The sequence below is a fragment of the Molothrus aeneus genome, chromosome 1, assembly GCF_037042795.1.
Source record: "Molothrus aeneus isolate 106 chromosome 1, BPBGC_Maene_1.0, whole genome shotgun sequence".
Lineage (NCBI taxonomy): Eukaryota > Metazoa > Chordata > Aves > Passeriformes > Icteridae > Molothrus > Molothrus aeneus.
In genome coordinates, this window is record NC_089646.1 from 60,740,083 (window position 1) to 60,756,646 (window position 16,564).

Consider the following 16,564-nt stretch of genomic DNA (forward strand, 5'->3'; position numbering starts at 1 on the left):
TGGAACTTCATTGTCTTCAGTGGAGTTATTTGTATTTATGTTTTGATAGGGATAACACCCTGAGAAATCTTTCATTTCTGTGCAAGGTGATTAGTTACCTCTTTGTTAAACCTGCAGGGCTTTTCCATAAGGTGTGGATAAAAGGAGAAGGAGAGGACATTAGTAACTCTCTTTCACACTTGCACTATTAAGATATGATGCTCTCAAGAATATAAAATATAAACACGTTCTGCATGTCTTCTCTGCCTCAGGAAAGAGTAACTTCCTCTGCCTGGCTGACTGTGACCTGTCAGGTACCTGCCTGGGTCAACAATAACATGTAAGGACTGATGGACCTGAATAGATAGACAGACAGACTGCCATGATGGCATTTTAACTGCCTTGAAATATAGATATTTTATTTCCATTTTGTGTAGAGAGTGTCTGGATGCAAAATGAAAATAATTTGGCTGATACCTCTTTGGTGTTCTGGCATGTCAGTGGTGTTAGTTTTTAACGTAAGAAAGAGAAAGATTGTGATCACAGGAAATGGGTGCAGCCTGATAGAGCCCCTCACTGTCCATCTGACAGACAGTGCAGGAGAGTTTGCTGCCTGGCAATGTGCTTTTTTGGCTCAGGTTTGTTTCTGATCAGTCACTGACCTGTCCCATCATTTTTCTAGTGAAGAATAATTTAACAAGCTGAAATCAGTGGGAGCAAAGGGAGGAAATGGGCTGGAAGGCAACTCAGTGGCTCCTGTGTAGGACTCCTGAATTTGCAAACTGTGTGCTTTTAAAGCAACTCTCCCTTTCTTCATTTGCTCTCTTTCCTATGCCTTAACCTCACTGGAAGCACCACAAGCTGGGCAAGGTAACAAATCTTACAGCATAGAGTGCTGTAATTCTGGTTTGTGATAAAGAGAAGATGATGATGGTGTGCACTACCTTAGTATCCTGGAAACTTCTGGCTGTCTCCTTTTCCCTCCAGCTCTCCTGCTTTTATTCCATATGGGAAAGGATCCTTCATGGACATTGCTCTGGGTTCTGCTGACCGTTAGTAGCTAAGGTAAGCTGTGGGGATGGGGGAGGGAAAGGGATGAGCTTAAAAGGACCTCTGTTCTGGGACAGTTGCATCCACAAGGGAAGAAGATAAAGGGAGGACAAATGGCACAACTGTTGTGTTTTGGGTGTGGCAGTTATTGTTGAGGACTCAAAATATGCTTCTGTTGGGAATCCATGAATTAACATGCTTCTCACTGGAAAACAGCACTTGCGATGGAGGCAATTGAGTAGGGGAACATCACTTATTATGGATGCCTTGGGCAAGATGCCTTTTAAAGAGGGTCTTCTGAGGCCTGAACCCAGGCTCCTCTTACTGTAAACATTTTCCAGGGCTTTACTGCAAGGACTAATGATAACTTGAGGCAGATAAAAATCTTCATGAAATAATTTAAAAATGTTTTGTTCTAATGTGGGAGCTGAGAAAAAACTAGGAAAAGTAGTAAGGCATTAAGAAACTGTGCCTCATAGGAAAGATGAGAATGGGGTTTGTTACCTAATAGCTCCTTAGCTATTTCTAGCCATTTATATAGACTATATAACAAGATGCAATACTCAATCTTTCTTACTGCTTATGAGAGGGAGAAATTAACCTGTCTTTATACAGTGGAAACTAATAAGCTTCCATTTAGTTCTGATAGCAGGAAAGAAAACTTTCTACCTGCTAGCCTGATGAAACACTTGGGCTACATGGGGAGTGTTTGGTGGATGCCAAAAAAAATTAAGGATCAGGTCAGACAAATATTTTCTGTGTGCTGGATGCTCCCTCAGAGCAGGTGGTGGCTTGGGTCATGCTTGAAAGCTTTTCCATTTCACTGAGTCTTTCTTTGCCATCTTCTTTGCTAGCTTGAAGTGGTTAAATTATACTCACTTGACAGCTGTGGCTTTTACCTTCCATAACAATTTGGCTGAAGGCAGAAAGAGCTGTGTAGAAAGTCTTATAGACAAGACACATGAAATGAATTCAAACCACAAAACCTGAATAATCAAGCAGAGTCTTTAGATCAGACTTCTCCATCTGAACTGCTGTTTTGTTTGGGATACACTTCTGCCAGACAAAACATAATTAGTGACATTTTCCTCACAAAGTTAAGTAAAAAACCAGGGTCTGTGTAACAATTTTTTTCCCCTTTCCAACAAAATTTAGATGAAATTTGGATTAGTCTCTGTTTCTAGTCTTTCTCTGTATCCAACTAATTGGGCTGACTTATTTGCCAGATGGTGAAAAAGAGGCAGATTGTGGGCTTAAACTCGTCCATTAAAAAAAAAAAAACCCAAACAAAAACGTAAAAAGAGAAAGGACATTATCTGGTCTCTCAAGAAGATAAAGTAATATTAAAAAAAAGCTACTTGCCTATTAGTTTTGAAAGGTGAGTGCCTCACACCTTCCTGGCAGATAAATTTTGATAATGAGTTGCATCTAAGGTGCTTTTGGCAAAGCTGCCTTTGAAAGATTATCCCCAGGTATCAGATGGTCTGCACATTCAGTATTGTGCAGATTCCTGGGGCATGAAGTAGGACACCTGGGAGTGCTGTACTGCCCATGGTGGCAGAAGAAGGGGTGGGAGAGGGGTTACAGGCAGGAATGGCGCAAAAAAGGACATAATGATAACTCTGTGCAGAGGCTTCAGGTAACTCAGTGCAGTTTGAATAAAAACTGAAGGAGGAAAATTGCCAGTTCTCTGGAAGCAAAACAACATTTTGAAGAGGCTGCTGGGATACAGTCTGACATGAGTAAATTGCAAGCTGAGATAAATATGCCTGGAATTATCAAAAAGAGTGCTGTACAACATGCACAAGGTATGATTAGCCATCCATTACAATTCATGACAGTCCTGCTGGTGTAAGTACTAGAAACTGCAAGAAGGGCATGCTGCTTTTGCAGTCAGTCTTTTTATGGGGAGCAAAATGTGAGTGAATGCTTAGTTAGTAATTTTAGCCTCTGTCTATGTTAAAAAATACAAGGGTTTCTTACGGTGTTGGCAATAAGGCAGTACTTATTCAGGAAAACACAAGGTGCCTTTTGTTCACAATGTTGAAAACAGCAAGAGAATATAGTTCATACCTTGATTCAAAATGCCTGTGCCCTGACAGGGCCAGATTAAACAGATGAACTTTTAGAGCAGCACATAAAGCTTGTACTGTTTACATAAAATATGGCAATTTATTTTAGAGAGCATCATTTAGGCATAAGTATCTGGAAAATTATTTGGATTAAAGTGATGACTTCCACAGTTTTGTAATCAGAAGCAAATGGACTCACAAAAACAAGCTGCAGAAAAGTCTTTTACTGTTTCATTATATGCCTAAAAGATCATGGCCCACTCTTCACCACAGTGTGGGATATGGTGGAAGGAAAATCTTGGGGATTGTTACTGCAAAAGTGAGTGCTGGAAAGAAATTAATGGAGTAGAAAAAGCAACAACTGTCATCGTAAGGGAAGCTGAACCATTTTTCAGCCTGAAATGCATTTCTGCCCGGACATGATACCAACTAGACTGAGTGAATTGTGGCCAATTGTAGTGTTTTTAATGATCAGTCCCTCAGATTCATTTCAGTACAAAAAGATCCAAATCCTACAGCACAGCAAAGTTAGGAACAGGTCTTTTTGCAAGTCCCTGGCAGGGGAGCCAGAAGATAATTTAGTTTCATTGCTCTGTAAAAGTCTCTCTTGTTTACTACCTCTTTTAAATACCCAAATCTCTGCTTCGAGCAGGAACTTCAGTTGCTGTGTGCAGTCAGATTAAATAATGTTTTTTGTTGGGAATACCAGCAGCTCTGCTAATGGCCAGCAGGACAAATCCAAGGTGAGGATCAAAGATGGCAGACTAGGAATCATGAGACTTCAGGAAAATGGTGCCAGATTGATGGTGGGCTGCAGATTGCTGAGTTGTTACTGAAAGTTGTTAATAAAGTTCAAGTGTTGGGCAAATAAATCACTGTCTGGAAAGTCCTCTTGTTGTGTATTGTTGCTTGTAGAGAAGGAAAGGAATCTGAAATAATCTAGACCCAGCGCCTTACACAGGTTATAAATCTGCTGCTGCCAGATGAAGGAAAGGTTTTTCAGGTTCCCTCTGGTACAGTAACCAGATGCTTTGGTCTCTAGACAGAACAACTCAATTTTTATGCTAACAGCTTGGGGATGTTTATTTTCTATTTCATCCAGTAGTTGGAGCTGAAGAGAAATGGAAATTATGATTTGTGTGTGAAGAATATAGTAAATAATTTTTCTCTTAATTTATGGAAAAACAGATTAATTTTTTTCCAATCTAATGCCAGCAAATCTCAGGTTATATATTCCTTTTGGTGCAGTCTCTTTTCTTGACCCTTCTTTTGCTTGACCCTTGGTGTTGCAAAGCATTGCCTGGAGCAAACATTAAGAATTTAAGCTTCTTTTGCACTAGAAGAGTGATATCTTGGCAGCAGTGGATAAAAAACCAGCTGATTTCCAAAGGCTTAAAGGATTCTCAAGGTTTTGGGATCACTCCAGTGTGTGTACAGTTAACCATCAGTGGAGCAGCAATCACTTCATTTTATGCAAGTGCAGCTGAGATGCATGTCCTTGCCTCTCAGGAGCTGATACAGGGAGCTATTGACTCTGGTAGAACTACTTTTACATTATCTAAGTGGCTGAGTGCCTTACCATGTTTATCCCATGTTTTAAATGTCTAATGTTTCACAAGTTTCCTTCAGTCTGGTTCATGGAGCTGAAAGTGCAATAGCAGGATAAGTGAGATCCAAATATAGCCTCTTTTTGACCTTTCCAGTACATTTATATGAAGCACTGGAAAAAGCAATGAGGACTGACACAGTTCTCGTGCTTTGTCATATGGCTGTCCTTAGTCATGTTAGCAGTCAGCCACTGTAGGTGCTACTGTAGCCTGTCTTAACACTCCAATCCTGAAATAAGATTTGCCATATGTTGCCTTTCCTTTAAATAGCAATCATTCATAAATGTAAGGCATATTTTTCTCAGTTCACACAATCCAGTGCTGGCTGAGATGATATTCATATCTATGGCACTTCTGAGAAATGTTGTCTTTATTTTAAGCAAAATTTTGCAATGTGAACACATTGCCATTCACTTCCTAGGGCAGGATGCTGACTTTTTTCTTCAGAGCCCTGTGCTCTGTTTATTGCAAATTTATGTTTAGGAGAGTTGAGCTCTGAGGAATCTCATGCAGCAATTTTACCATCAAGCTGTGAGAACAAATTTTCTACTTTGTAAGGGTCCTGCTTCCTCCTCTGTAAAATGGTGTTGCAAATGAGATGCTGTCTTTGTGGTCAAGCCCTGTGGTGGTCTCTAGTGGAAGGGATGAATTCTCTGGTAAGCATGGATTTCTCAGGACATCCATGCTATGGTTTTGACTGTAGCTGTCTGGTGTTGTTGGTGATTGTTTTGTTGCGAGGGCTACAGGATAAATAAAAAAAGTTAAGTTTGCTCTCTTATAGTTGTAGCCAGGTAGCAGGGTTTCAACCAGAATGCACGCCTGCACTTCAGTCTTTTAACAGCCTGGGGAGTACTGGAATTCCTTGGTTAGTCACCTGTGCAAGGGAGGTAATGCATGCGTCTGGGATACTAAAATGATTTGAAACTTACTCATTGACTGAACTACTAGATGCCTTCACAGCTAAGTCTTTGACTTGGAGTAATATTTGACCAAATATTTGGGGCTTTCCAAGTGGACATTTTAGACTTTCCCAAAGATTTTCCCTAGGTAGCTGTTCCTGTATTTTGACCAGTTTCTTTGCTTAAATACAATTATTAACATGCTGAATGAAGAATCTGGGTGTCCCAGTGACACCCACGTGGTTCCTGCTGCAAGACAGACCAAGGTAAGATGCACTTGTAAGGTGCTTGTGAATCAGTAGAATCTGTTTCTGCAGATGCAGAAATGGCTATGAAGTGCAGTATTATTTAGGTAGGTCAGATGGGTAGGGGGTATTTTCTATGAAATTTGAGACAATATCAAGGGATCATTCATGTACTGGAGTGGTTGTCCAGGCCATGGAGCAGCTGGATAGAAGGAATCTGCAGAGCCACAGTCTGGAGAGTCTCATCTGACCCAGGTGGAGATGTCACTTGCAACAGGCTCCAACCACTGGGACTCCCATTGCTGTCCAAAGCAACTGACCAGCACCTTTGACAAATTCAAATCCCCAGGTGTGAGTTATCCTGTATCAGTAGCAAACTGTTTTTTCCCTAATGAAACAGTCTATGGGAATATGAGTAACAGTTTATTTTTTTTTTCAGTGTCCTTAAATTTCTTAAATTTGCATCAAATTCACAGTTGACAAATTTGGGGTTATTATTTCATCCTCAGTTCTTCTAGAGAATTTTAACCTGTTTTTCATCAGCTTCAAAGTAGCATTGAATTGTTTGAAGCTTCAGGTAGTGAGTAATTTAAGGAGCAACATTGTAGAAATATCTCAGAGAAGAGAGAAGAGAAGATATAATAAGAAGATAGTCACTGTTTGTCTATAGAAATGCTTGTTTAAGTATCCAGATATACAGGTGGCTTCATAAAAAGCATGAAGAATATGAATCCACTTCATAAGCATGATTATTGTCCTCACTGTTGCAGAGATAAACATGAGTGCCTAGAGATAAAAGAGGAATTTTCATATCTACAATGAATTTAGTATCTAGACTCTAAGGTATGTGTTTCACAGTTTTTGTGAATTTTTGTCCTTATTTAATTTTTTGCAATATTAGTTTTTAAATGTTCTAAATACATCTCTGTCCACTTTTAAGATCTTCTATATCTTCCTTATATTCTCAGAGTTTAGCAAACTCTGCATCATTTTAACTAAAGCCCTACCACTCAAGCCAATTTAGGGTATGTTCTTATTTTGGTTTAAACATCATTTCCATTTGTCCCATTGTAAAATTATAGATCCTGAACATTAATTATTTCTAATGACTCTAAACATGACAGAATTAGTCATTACAATGGTGATTGGCAAAGTTTTTGGAAGCAGCAATGTAGAAAGTTAGTAACCTGGGTTTTAGATGGAGAAACCCTGGAGAATATACAATCCCATGTTGCTAATTTTCCCTGGGATTTGTTGTTCTTGCAGCAAAAAAAGGGCACCTTTATGTTTTTGACTTTTGCTAACCTCAGGTGAATTCACAAGGACAGGAGGAGAGACTCAGAAAAGGCTTATGTTTTGCTTTAATTTTCAAAGCTATAAGCTGTGAAAACGGGGTACAGTTCAAATGGGGTACAGTGTCTTTGGCTAAGGTAGTCAGGGACTTTGTGTAGGGGTAGGAGGTAAGGGCAGAACTGGGCTGGAAACTGTAAATCCTGTTTCTGTGTCTTTCCTTACTGTTCTTATAGTCAATTGTTGAGACACTTTCAGTAATGTTCTGATAATAACACTTGCCTCCAAATTGTACACTTATCCTATTCTGTTTACCAAAGTCCTTCTAACAAAAGCATCTGAAATAAATTGCAAAGAGATTAAGGTATTTTTAGAATGTTTTTCTATGTGAATTGTTTGTAGACAGACTCCCAGCATTCCTGCACAGCAGTCATCAAGAAAATGTGCACTAGAATTTTTTCACCTTTTTTTGGCATTTTTTAACCATACCAGTCTCTGCTATGATTTAAAATTAATCACTATTTGCATAATTACATAAGGTAGGTTTTGCTCCATAATGGGAATATCTAACTTTTGAAATAGTACAAATTGCTAATCTAAACCAAAACATCTCCACAGTGGTTTAAATGCAAGAAATGAACACGTTTCATTCCTGAATTTGTTGGGTAGGTATGTTGTTATAAAAAGCCCATGCAGTTTTCAACCAAATCAATTTTTTTTAAATAGGAAAGTATTCATATTAATAAAATATTTTTACAAGTGCTATGGCTGCTTCAGTGTTGGTAACTACCTGAGACAAGAAGTCTTTTCTTATCTGGTAAAGATGGCATCTTACCAAAGAAAGCAGAAACATATCAACATCTTGGAATTCTTTCATCATGAGGCTGGATCATGAAAAACCTACTGCAAGTGCTACCTTTGGAAGGGGTTTCCTTCCTTTCAGCCAGTCCTGCTAACAATTTACTGGTCGTGTAAGCTGCATCATTTAATGCTCAGACTAGTCAGGCATTGACTCAGGGTGAGCCAAAATGATCAATTCTGTGGAGCTGATGTCTCACATGGGACGTATTAGTTGTAACTTTTCAAACAGAGGAATTTTTATTAAGTACAACCTCTTTTTAGTAATTCCTTAGAGATTCTTATTCTGTAGTATAACCTTATCAACACACAGTGAAATTGTCTAACTCTGTATAAAACACAAGGACAAAGAAAAAGAAATACCATAGTTCCTACATGTAGTTTTGCCTCTTCTAAAATATTTTTATTCCTATATTGTGGAATCTCATATCTCTCCTTTTTTAGTCATCTGAAAAGAGCTTATAAATATGAGGGAAAAAGATTTCAGAATAGGAAAACAGTTGTATTGCTCAGACCAAAGGATCTGTTTTCAATAGAAATTAATGCTTTGGAAAGACTCTATAAACTGGACCAGTATATGATAACAATTCATTGGTATATTCTACCAGTCTCACTTTAGCTCCAGATCCAGATTTATTGCTATTTGTTACATGCTCTACTATCTCTGCTCTGTCATGTAGTATCTGATATCTTGATAAGGAATGCATTCCCAGCCCAATAAGGAATGCATTCCCAGCTTGGAATAATCCAGTAGGACTTCGGGTTCAAGATTTTTTAATATTTTTCTTTCAGTTGAAGTGAATTTTTTTTTTGGGTTGGTTATTAACGAGTATTTTGAATTAAGAATATAAGATAGAAGCATTCTTAAATATAAGGCTGTCTGTTGGTGGATTCACTGTTTACTCTGTGGTACTGTCATGCATTTAAGGCGTTTTTTAGCCTTCAGTTTGACTATATGATTATCTTGCAGTGGATTGATTTATTGCTTGCAGCCCTGGGCAAAGCATTCCCCCAGACTTGGTCTTCATTCTATTATGCCAGTTCTATTTAGTTGTTCATTTAAAAATCATTAGTGTTTGCAAAATGCTTGGAAGGATGGAGTGCTCTGAGCTGAAAGTGAGAGGCAAGCAAGGGCACAATTGGTGGTGTGCAAATGCTCTGCTACACGTGACAGGAGTGCCTATGTGTGTGGTATAACTTAGTGGTGCCAGAATTGCTCTGAGTCTCATGCTGATTTGCCTTTGCATGTTTCTGCACAGTTCAGCAAAATCATCCTGGGAAGGGAGGAGTCCCCACCTTTCTTACTCCATCAGTTAGAAAGACTGTAAAATGCTGCTTCTACTGGCTGTACCTGTGTCCAAAATGTGAGATTTCCACTGCTGGCAGTGCAATTCCCACAGAAAGGCTATTCTGTGGGAGTGTCTTTTTCTAGTTCCTTGATGTGACAGTTACATTTACTTCATTACTTTTTATAAAGGATTTTGGTAAATAGCAATTATAAACTCATTAGTCTCATTATTCTAAATGGAGCAGATAAGTGCATATTTCTTCTGACAAGGATGCATGTAGTAAATGACTGATAAATGGAGTTTAGGAAAGGTTTTGGTTGAGATATTTCATAGTAATTAGTCTACTCAAGAAAATAATTCACTCGGTCGTATTGATGGGAAATTGGAAGCTTCCATTCTATTAATCTATTATGTAATACACTTAGGCATGCTGATTGTGATGCTTTGCTTTGAGTGTTTTCTCTAAGCATCTATGATTAAATTGTGCAGTAATGGGCTTAATGATAGCCATTGAAAGAGATGACCTTTTGCAGGCCAGTAAACAGAATGTTTTAACAATCTGAGTCTCTCAGCTCTTGCAAAATTAGGAGAAACTGCCTCATGCAACATACATGAGTAAAGGGATGTGTAAAAAATAGGAGGCATAAAGTCTCTTGTGAAATATGAATCTCTCTTTTCTTGAACTGTGCTGGGTTTTAATGGCTTTGGATTGGCCTGAAGGACAGTCTTCTCATATTTTGATAATTCTTCATCCTTTTGAAACATACCACAGCATCACCTCTGGGAAGTGTAAAGTCATGTCTAATCAAAGAATAGAAACACAGTAAACAGGAGTGATAAAGAATTTTGCAAAATATCCAGCCAGAGGGGAGCCAACTGTTGACAAGGATGGAAAATATTTTTGAGGGGAAAATAATAGAGAGACTATTTGAACAAACAGGCATAGGGAGTGGTCAGCAGTAGATTTAACCCCATTTACTTCCATTATCTGTCATGTATGGAATACACATTCCTTTACCGCATATTGTGAGCATGTCCCTGTAGGTCCAGTATGTAGATATATTGACCTTGCTCTTAAGGCTGAGCCTTTTGGTTGATGATTTTGTTGATTTAAAATGGAAGTATTTATATAGGCTTTGCATGAATGGAAAATTTAGGCTTCAGTAATAAAAAATTTCTTGAATTTGCATGCAGGCCTGCCATTTAATTTAGTGGGATTACTGAAAATGGTTTATACCGGGAATGAAGTAAATGAAGCGGAAACCAAGATGCATATTTACACTGAGGCAAGCAGTTTTGTATCTTAGCTTTCTTTCATGGTACATGTGGAAGTAAAAGTCCTTTCCATGGTTCAGTGGAGCATTTGGACTTCAGTATGGTATGAAAGGTGGAATCTGGAAATGGCCTGGAAATCTAGTCTTGGTGCTTTAGCCCATACTGACAGTCTAACAGAAACCCAGCCAGCCCCCCAGCCTGACTCCATCCCCTCACATTGGAGAATTGTGTGGATGATCCAGTCAGCCTCTTGCTTCCTTCGGTGGGGCTGTTCATTAGTGTAGGACTGGGGCTCAGTGGGCAGTTAGGAGCTCAGGCTGTAAAGGGACTGAACAGTTGAACATGTGACAAGACTTTGTGAAATGGGGAAAATGAATATAAATAATTGATTGTAACCAAAATAAAAACCCCCTGGTTTTATTCCTAGCAGATTGCTGTGTCCCAAAGGAGGGAGAAAAGGGAAGCTTACCTGTTCCATGCGAGACAACCCAGGAACAGGACACAAGGGACAGCCACAAGGCCATGGCTGATATGGCACTGACCTGATAGATTGCACGTGCTGGTAGAGCTCGGGGCTTGGTGCCCTGTACTGGTACTGGGGTGGTCTCTCCACCAACTACAAAAGCAAAGAGGAGGGTGAGATGGGTCTGCTCCAGCCACAGCGCTCAGAGAGCTGCCCCACACAGCCTGAGAGCCCAACAACCCCAGGAAAACACCTAGGATTGAGGTGTCTCTCCCTCTGTTATTTTGATCTTCTTTTACCCAGATAGCTCAGAAGATGCTCCAGCAATTGTTTGTTCCCACCCATGTTGCCACATTTCTCTTCACAGAGAAAAGCAAGGCACAATTCTTCCCAAGGATTTCTGAGATTCACATTCTCTGAACCTTTGGTGCTGAACACTGGGGAGTGCTGACCTCTGGCAGTGCCATGGAAAGTTCCAAATTCACTCCTTGGGGGCAGAGAGCAGGGAGAGAGCTGCGCCTGTCTCTGGGAGCAGATGTTTAGGTTTAAAACCCTGTCTTGAATGCCAGAGCGAAGTTCATGCCAAGCTTGGAATTTCTAGTGGAGGAGATTCATGGAGCAAGAAGGCAGCAAAAACTCAAGCTGCAGACACAACCTGGATCTGATATATGAGCATGTACTGCTAAAGGCACAGCCAAAACAAAGGCTCACAGACGTGCTAAATTTTCATAAACAGCTCAGTGCATTCATCTTGCGTGTATGTGTTTTTGAGTGGCAGTGGTATGCAAAATCACTTTACCCTAGGATAAATAAACAACCACCTTTTTTACTAAAATTTGAATATTGCTGACCTTCTCTGCAAGTGTATGTGCTTGTTTAGAAGGATTGGTTTTGCTCTTCCCATTCCGGAGACAGCAACATTGGCTATGTAACTACATGTTTGTACACACTTTCTTGACATGGAACAGATATTTTCAAGCTTTTAACAAAGTGATGGAAAGGTCTCCAAAGCCTTTATGGATTGTGAAAACCTATATAACTCAAATTGTGAAAACCTATATAACTCAAACTCATAGACTGTGGACTTTTGTCCTCGAGTAAGTTATTGAATAATATTAAATATTCCTAGGGAAAAAAAAAAAATCAGTCTTCTATAACATGTGAGCAGACTGCATGTCTTTCAGTCTGAGAATTTTTGGGTGCTGGAAAAATAATTCTAAATGACAGAAAAGGAATTATTTTTCATTAAAAATTGGAGATTTTTTCCCTTTCTAATTACATTTATATAATTAGATATTTGAATTTTTAGTAAATTTTTTGTACAGTTCAGTTTAGATCATTCTAGGGAAATAAAATCAGGGTTTTTCAAATGCATCAGCTAGAGAAAATCTGCTTGCCTGTAAGTGAGCTGAATTCAGTAATGAATAATCAATGTGCTTGGCAGGATCCTTAGAATCATCGTATCTTTGATTTGAGATAATTATGTCTGGCAGTGAAATTCAGAGTGCCTGCAAGTCTTAAAATTGCATCTCCTGAACCCCCGTTGCTGCTCCTCTGCTCTGGGAAGATAAAGTGGGGGGGGTGGGTCTTGCTCTCCAGACCCTCACAACTCTCAGTCTCCGGAATTCTTTCTGGGAATTCCGCTGGATGGCAGCATTTTTCCGTGCAACTCTGCAGAGAGGCAGGCGGGGAAAGGATCATTAAAAGGAAAAAAAACTATTAAAGGAAAAAAAAATAAAGTGAGAGGGGAAGGAAGATGAAGCCAAGTTGAAGGTTGCTACTTTGAAGACCAGCATGCATCTCTGCTTCAGTGTAACTTATGCAAATCTCCAGTATTTGCCTCTCTTCTTTTAATTCCCTGGCAGATAGGATACATAAATTGAAATGAGGAATTCAGAGGAAGGATCTGAGTTTTTTTTCTTATTCCTCTTTTGGTACTTTTCTGCTTACAGAGATCTATTCTAAAGTGGGAAGGTGGCTCCTGTTTCTGAGAAGATGAGCAGTGTTTGTGAGTTTTCTCCATTCTCTTTCTTAACTATTACAGGCAATAATTTTTTTGGCTATTTAGGCTTATGCTTCAGAAAGCAAGTGGACTTGCTTGTGTTGTGGTTTGCTCAGGCACCTATATGCACAACCTCCAAACAAGCAACTGAGTTCATTTCCATCAGAGCTTGGACTTACCTTGTGAATGATGTGATACCTTCTCTCCCACTCTTGGCACATATGGAGAGCATGATGGTCCTCTTCTTTCTTTCTCTGTGCTTTGGGAAAAATATCTTCACTATGTCCTGCTTCCAGCATCCCCTTGGATATATCACAAGCTGTTACCAAAAATGACCCAAACTCCTGACTTTGGGTCCATGGCAGCAGCTCCTTTGTGGCTGATTCGTGGTTTGCTTTCCAAAGCTGACCCAGCTTCTGCCCAGCTGTGTTTAGCTTTTCTGTAAGCTTCTCATCAGGTTATGAGTTGGAAGGCAGCATAGAAACTAGGACAGAGCTCAAGCTAGTAAGCTTAACAACGGATCAGGAAAATAGCTTGTCATAAACTCTGTATTATATTCCACTGAAGATTTATGCAGAGAGAGATATGTAACCTTCCGTTGTGTCTGTTTTATATATATGTATGTATTTATACACACATCTATCTATCTATCTATCTGTCTATCTATCTATCTATCTATCTATCTATCTATCTATCTATCTATCTATCTATCTATCTATCTATCTATCATCTACCTGGCTGTGTGTCTGTATAACTCAAAAACAATGGATCGCATATCCATTGCCAACCAGGCAATGGGAAAATAAGTAGCCTCATGAGGAATTAGCAAAGTTTCATTCTTTAGAGGTTTTATATACATTTTTTTTTTCCTCTCTGTATCTTGTAGTTAGGAAGATGACATGTGCACTAGACCAGAGGGGAAAAAAGGCAACAGTCAGATCAGTTCTGCTGGCCATGACACGAAGTGGAAATGGGTGTCCCTAATTATGGGTAAGTATTTCAGTATATATGATCTTCTCTAGCTTAAACCCAAGCTAACTTACTCACAGATCCTTGGAGCACAATTCACTTACTTCTCTTTGGAGAGCTAGAGCTCATGGTCAGTATTAGAGAAAGGGCTCTTACACTGTTTCAGGGTTTGTTGTTTTGCTTTTGCTGTAGCTCCCTCCATCCCTCACCATGGGCTATGCTTGAAAAAAATTTGATGCTAGATAATGTGCTTTCATTTGGGAAAGGTTAGTGGTTTAAAGGAATGCCACTGTAGTTCTTCAAGGGGTATTGAAAGGTCAGAGAGGGGAAATAAATTGTCCTTCCATGCAAAAATTTTGATTTGATTTTTATTAATTTTACTGTTTTCCTGTAAGTTAGCTTTGCATAGCCAGTTTCTGATACTGTAAGTGTACGCTACTGACTGGTGTCTGCCAAATGCTCACCCCTTTACCTCCTCAGAAAGGCTGTTTCTTCATCATGGATAGCTACCCTATTTTAAACAAAGCTCTGCACATATTACTGGTTTCCAGTTTATGCTACTTTGTCTCTTGTGCGGGTACCACCATTAGCATTACTGCTGAGCATTTAAGACTGCCAGCTTAGATTCTTGAGCTCCTTTTGTTTTCTCCTTCTCATCTTCTGGCATATATTTGGTCTCATTTAATTTCTGCTGTCCTTGACCTTCCCTCCAAATATTCACATTGAGCTGGCCACATGTTATTCTGCTCTGACCTTATCTGGGCAGCTCTAGAATCACAAATAGCAGAGAGAGATCATGCTGCAAATGCCCTTGACAGAGTGACTCTTGATCCTTAGCATGAAAGGAGGAATGGGTAACATAAGAATATGAGCACCAGCTCTAAAAGGAAGAACACTGCAATGCATTTCAGGTCTTCTAAATATAAAGAACAGCCTGGGCATTTATAAATTTTTTTATTTTTTTTTATTTTTAATAGAGATGTCCCTTGAGAATAGGGAAGCCTTTGAATGATGTGTCTGCTGTGCTGCCCAACAACAATACTGAGAGCTGGATGACACTGTTGGTGACCTTCAGCTTCTAAAGCACAAGCAAATAATACTTACAAGGCTATTCCTGTGCCACAATATGCCCTGACTATTGCACGGCTTGACTTGCTTTCTGAAACACCAACCAGCTGATTTCTGAGGGAAACAATGAGAAGCTGACAAGTCCTGGGCATTAAGACAGTTTAATGGGTCCCTGGCTGTTACACCCTGAGAGCAGGGTGGGCTGCTAGAGCCAAAATTAATGATGGGCCATTTATAGAAGTGTGGTTCGTGGTGAAAATAAAATATCAAATTAATAAGAATTGTAAAGCTGTAGAGTTAAAAAATCTCTGTTTGTCTGTATAGTGCAAACCTGGTCTGTGAGGTGAAAATAAAAAGTACTGATACATACATGTGTTAAAGGTTGTGGTTGATGTTTAGGGATCAAAATTATAAACCAGTATACTGGACATTTTAAGAGAAAAATAAATTATGCTCCGTATAAATGAATAGAACATTATTTTTGTCCTCCATGATGTCTTATAAAACAGGTGAATTTGCTCACAGTTTTTCAAAGATGGCTCCCCCTCTCCTCATCTTCCACCTGTTATGTTAGGGAAGTGCATGTTGGTGCCTTGCTTGCAAGGTTGCTCAGGAAAAATCTAAGTGTAAAAGCAAGTGACTTCAAAATACTGTAGGCTTTAATTATAGCAGCACAGCTTCAGGTCTCAGAGAGCTGTCCCTGGGAGGATGCATGCAGTCAATACTGTCTAGACACTGTACGCTAAGTACAAGTGCAATATGGTTAATATTTTTGAAGCAGACTCCTCTACTGTCAGTGATCTGCTTTCCATGCCATGGTTAAGCCAGAGTTAGTGGCATGTACTGAGTTCACCTGAGTGCTCCCTGCTGGACTGGATTATAGTTGTCGAGTTTGGTGTCATATTCATAGCCTGGTGATGTACAACACTTTGGAGCAGGGCAAAACCCTGTCTGTGCCCCTTGTGAGCAGGGACGCTGAGCAGCCTCAGAGCTGACCAGTGTAATGCCTTGGCAAGTTTAGGTTTATGGCACTGGATACTGTGCCATTTGCACCCTGGTTTATCAGCCAGGAAATCATGTATGGGATAATGTCTCTTGTTATGAGGCAGTGTGGGGTAGTTCTCCTGTTTTTTCCAGATTGTTTATCAGTCAAGGTGTGTTTGTGTACTAGTATGTAGGCAGAAACTGGTAAAGCCCTTGTATTTGCTTTATTTTTGTTTTCTTTGTGTTTTGTTTTTCTCAGTTGTGTGCAAGATAGAAGCAGAAGAGACAAGTATTCTTAAATGGTAGAAAAATGTAAACAGGAAAGAAATCCATATATTAAAAAAATCCAATATAACCATAATTTTACTTCCTATTTGTCTTTCTTGTTTTTATGTATAAGTATTTAATTGTCTGCATCTAAGCATATCCACCTTCTAAAGGCTTTCTGGAGTAGAAATCCTATTTACTGATCTTTAACATCTCTCCACTCCTGTTTTAATACACAGGTATGCTA

At 39.3% G+C, this 16,564-nt stretch overlaps 1 long non-coding RNA gene across 1 annotated transcript; it reads left to right on the plus strand.

Moving 5' to 3' along the window:
- Nucleotides 1-129: 129 nt before the first annotated feature.
- LOC136561597 (uncharacterized) lies at nt 130-15,435 on the plus strand. Its single transcript, XR_010784370.1, has 3 exons — nt 130-1,044; nt 13,916-14,019; nt 14,976-15,435. It is a non-coding gene; the product is annotated as an uncharacterized lncRNA (long non-coding RNA).
- The last annotated feature ends 1,129 nt before the right edge of the window (nt 15,436-16,564 follow it).